Source organism: Mytilus edulis, chromosome 11 (assembly GCF_963676685.1).
Source record: "Mytilus edulis chromosome 11, xbMytEdul2.2, whole genome shotgun sequence".
Taxonomy (NCBI): Eukaryota; Metazoa; Mollusca; class Bivalvia; order Mytilida; family Mytilidae; genus Mytilus; species Mytilus edulis.
In genome coordinates, this window is record NC_092354.1 from 45,195,664 (window position 1) to 45,200,782 (window position 5,119).

At 30.5% G+C, this 5,119-nt stretch overlaps 1 long non-coding RNA gene across 1 annotated transcript; it reads left to right on the forward strand.

Annotated features, from left to right (window-relative positions):
- The first annotated feature begins 1,848 nt into the window (after nt 1–1,848).
- On the forward strand, nt 1,849–2,790 carry LOC139495708 (uncharacterized). Its single transcript, XR_011657436.1, has 2 exons — nt 1,849–2,580; nt 2,646–2,790. It is a non-coding gene; the product is annotated as an uncharacterized lncRNA (long non-coding RNA).
- The last annotated feature ends 2,329 nt before the right edge of the window (nt 2,791–5,119 follow it).

A 5,119-nucleotide genomic window follows, 5' to 3' on the forward strand; every position in this document is an offset into this window, starting at 1 on the left:
AAAAAAATTAGATATTTTCCATTTTTTTTTTAATTCACTTTTTACCCTAGCTTCTGTATCTTCAATTAATTTTTTTCTTTCATTATCATTCATTACTGTTTGTGTTTGTTTTGTTCGTATATTTTCTTTCATTTTGTTGTATTTTTCTAATTCATCCAAAACTGATTTAAATTCTTCTGCACTTATCTGTCCGTCAGTTAAAGATTTTGATATTAAATCTGTTATACTGTTTAACTTGCATTCTGCCATTGTTTTAATTTCATAATGTTTTTTTGATTTTGTTGTCAACTTTCTTCTAATTAATTTAACTAGACCTCCTAAACTTCCACATAAATCTGTTATACTGTTTAACTTGCATTCTGCCATTGTTTTAATTTCATAATGTTTTTTTGATTTTGTTGTCAACTTTCTTCTAATTAATTTAACTAGACCTCCTAAACTTCCACATACAACAGCTGCAATTTGTATGGGAAGTAAGATAGGAAAAGCTATTCCTATACCAGCTAAAACAACAGATGTCGAAATTAAACTTGTATCAACACCATCAGTAACATTAATTCCGCGTTTATATTTTTTGTATAGTGATTTACGTTTATCTCTCTCATTTATTAATGTTTTTTTCTATTTCTGTTATTTTTTGTAGTCTATAATTTTGTCCATCTTCTATAGGTAATTCTGGATATAAATCAGGAGCTGTAGGTTATTTCATTTTTTAAAGTAAAAATTGATTTTTTTTTCTCTTAAATCCCACAGAATTCTTTCTCTGCCTGTTCTCCCGGCTTTTTTTTAATTATTTTTTTTTTGGGGGGGGGGGGGGGTAAAAATATAAGGTTTTTATTTGGGGAGTAAAAAATTTTGGCGTGTTTTTTGCTTTTTTTATGAAAATTTAGGGCTTTTTTTTACTTGAAATGAGGGTAATTTTTTAGGGGTCAAATTTTTTTTTGGGGGGGTGCGCTGGAGTCGTTCAAGTACTATACTACTAACAACTCCTTAGATGTAGTAAACACTTACTTAACTAACTTCAAAATGGAATCTGAATTGAGAAGATGTTATTTAGTTAAAGTGTTGGATGGATTAAAAAAACTTGAAACATTATTGGCGAAACGTAATAATACGATAAATTTACAAGATATGGAGATGAACAGCATAAAAAAGGAAATTGAATTGTTAACCGAGAGAATAAATAAAGCTAAGGAAGATTTTGATGACAAAAACAAGACACAATATCACACACCTATACCCCCCACCCCCCCCCCCTCCAAAAAAAAAAAAAATTTGACCCCCAAAAAATTACCCTCATTTCAAGTAAAAGAGCCCTAAATTTTCATAAAAAAAAGCAAAAAACACCCAAAAAACACCAAATTTTCTTACTCCCAAAAAAATTTTTTTTTTACTTTTTTATAAAAAAAAACGTTATTAAAAACACCCAAAAAACAACAAAAAAATTCCAAAAAAAAAAATTAAAAAAACCGGGAGAACAGGCAGAGAAAGAATTCTGTTGGATTTAAGAGAAAAAATAATTTCCCCAGTGCGCCCCAACCTTGATTTTTAATTAATTTTATCAATATAGTCTAGTAATAAAACGGATCAATACTACTACAACTTAAATTGCTTTTTACATTTGCTATTTAATAGGACATGACTTTTAAATAGACTAAATCGATCATTGCAAATATTTACATGGTTGTCAAGAGTATGTTTACATGTTGCCTAGACAATGTTGTCATCACATGTAAACATATAGCAGACTGGTGCGGTCTTTCGTTTCAAATTAACAGTGGTGAGAAGACGTGAATTAATGTTTCAAGAAAGTAATTCTACAAAAATACAAATGGAAATTCAAGCGTCAGGCGCAGCCTCAACCACAGAACTGGCCATGGAGTTTAGAAGAAAGTAACATTTTGATAGAAAATATCAGTTACTATCAGAGAATGATTGAGACAATCGAAAGAGCTAAGAGTTTGGGACCGGTTAAACTTCCAAAAGCTCCGAAAAGAAAGGTGCAGGACTTATTTAAAGAAAAACTGGGAAAGAAAAAAAAGCAAACTATCACGACCCCTGAAGAACTTCACACCTTTCTAATAAGCAGAAAGGCGGATTTATCAAAGACAATTTCGAGGCAGAAGTTTATTTTTAATAGAGAAAAAAACCCTGTTAAACAGTTACAAGAAGCATACAAACACTTGGGAAGACATAACGCCCAAGGTATGCTGTTTAACATTACTTTCGATGATTTCCTTAATGCTTTGAGAGACTGGTTTCTTTCGGCAAAGTTCAATACAACGTGGAACACATGGTTATCATCTAAGATAGATATATCTATACCTCATGCTCGGAAATTAAGACAACTTGCTAATCTACTTAAAGGATTTAATGGTTTTCTGAACATTAATGTTTCAATCAATGATATTCTTTCAAAACAAGAACTTATCAAACAAATGTTAGCAATTGATCAGTTTGCCACCTTTTGGAGACAGGGAGACTATATTCCAGCAGATGATGAACTTACTCCGTCACAAGAAGTTTGATATGTATGTGATATTGTATTCCATATAAGGAGTGATCATACATGATCAGTAGGTGGGACAACTCTTTACTATTGATTTTCTTATTCCATATAAGGAGTGATCATACATGATCAGTAGGTGGGACATAGTAACGGTTATTCATAACCGGGTAACTTTTAGTGGATGTGACAGTTCTAACTTTGAACAGTGATATTATGTTTATAGTGTTTGATTTGTATGTATTCATTGCACTTTTGTTTTCAAATTAAAATTTTGAAACTGATTATTGTTTTGGTAATAAATTAACCGTAAGTAAATAAAGATTTAAAACTTAGTCATCTGTAATTCTTGTTCATAGAAAGAACCTGTTATTTCTTCGCCTTTTAAATCAATTATTTTATAAGTAAAAGGAATTGTATTTAAAACTTTTTCAATTACAAATATTTCTTTAGTCCAACGAGTAGTATAACCCTTTTCAAATTTACCCTTCTTTTTTGTTATTCTTACTCTAGTACCTACTTCGAATTTAGGTTTTTTAATTTTCTCTTCCTTTTCTGGATATAAATTTTTATACACTGTTAATTCATTTTTTAATTTACTTGCTTGAACAGGTGTCATTTTAATTGAAGAATGTACTGTATTATTTTTGTTGTTTTTTGGGTGTTTTTAATAACGTTTTTTTTATTAAAAAGTAAAAAAAAAATTTTTTTGGGAGTAAGAAAATTTGGTGTTTTTTGGGTGTTTTTTGCTTTTTTTATGAAAATTTAGGGCTCTTTTACTTGAAATGAGGGTAATTTTTTGGGGGTCAAATTTTTTTTTTTGGAGGGGGGGTATAGGTGTGTGATATTGTGTAACAAGAGACGGATTTGGTAGCGATTAATAAGACAAAAAGTTAGTGCAAAGACTAAGCTCAAAAAATTGATAACAAAAAGAACCTGTGAGAATGAAGAAAAGACTACATTGGAAATAAAGAGAAGTGAATTAATTTCTGAAAAGAATAGGATAATAGAACTTGTTCGTCAAGACAGTAATTCCTAGTAATTAACTTCTTTAAATCTTCCATCTTCAAAATTAATTTGTGCATCTTGTATAACAAACAGATAAACATGTATTGATTCATCTGCTCCTACCTTTTTCGTTATTTGGATGGTAATACCTTCAGAGGCATTTTCAATTTTTCTTCCTGAACCGTGTAATGAGTTATCATCTGTTGAACGTAAATCTAACCATAATGCAAAATTATCTGTTAAATATTTTTCTAATGTTGTATAAGAGAAACATACATCTTTTAAAACTGCTTCTGTTGTTTTATTTCTTTTTGAATTTAAAGCAAAGAATTTATTTATTTCATCCCATTGTTGATATGCTTTCATTCCTTGACTGTATAGTTGATTCGGAACACCTTCTATTGTCATTTCTACTTTTGTTATGTTAGGATTATAATAAGTTTCTGTACTTGTTCTTTCAGGATCTTCGAACAACATTATAATTCTTTTCATACTTCATGCTGGAACATTAAAATTAAAATTCCACAATGTATCAGATTTGTTTTTGGTTATTTTTCTATGTCTTAGTATTCTATCGTACAAAATAACCATCTTACCATCAACTTGTTGTCTTATCTGTCTTGCTAATTCTGTATCAGAAACCATATCAAATTCTAAACAAATGTTTTTGATTTTATAACTTGCAGACGTATCTGTTGATTTAATAACTTTGTTGTAGTCATTGAATGTAAGTTCATATTCAAGTCTATCACCAAGACCTGCTTGATAAAAAGGCATATGAGTTTGTAGTAGTTCAAAATCAAGTGGGATACAAAATTTTGCACCATATGCAGTTGCAATTGCTTCATCGCCTGTGTCCGCTGCTTTATCATCCGCGTCAACTCTGTGTTTTAACATGTTTGTTTCACCAATACCTAAGTATGCCATATTTACACGTTCAGATGTAGATTTCCATAAATCAACATAATAATGATAAATATCACTATCATCAATTGACATAATTTCATTTCCACTTAAACGAATTGTTGTTTTTTTTTAACTATTGCTCTTCCTATGTTTTGATATATAGTTGCATTGTCGTCTGTAGATGTGAGTTCTATTTCGAATGCCAATCTGGTTGTTCCAGGAACAATGACATCATTATTGCTTAGATTGGGGAATCTCACTAATAGCTGTTGATTTTGATCAATAGTTGAAGGATTATTTGTTATTACTACACTTTGACGAATACCTTTCACACCACGGGGTTCTCTTATTTTTCTGTAAGGATTTAATTTGTTTCCGTATGCCGACATTTTTAAGGATTACATTTGTTATAAAAATAATTCAACTACCGCTGATACTAGAGTATTGATACATGCAGAATTATCACTAACAAAACCTGTAGTAAAGTTATTATAACCGTGTGTGACACCACCACCCAAACTTATTCCGTAACCATATGGCTTATTATTATTAAGAGTCATCATAACGGCTATATCATCTGTGTTTGTTCTTAAACTTACTAAACTAATACCCAATATTTGTCCCAAGTTACCAATTTCAGCTACAGCTTCTACAACGACACCAATTGCTTCAACTGTGACTGCTTCCACATCCACAATA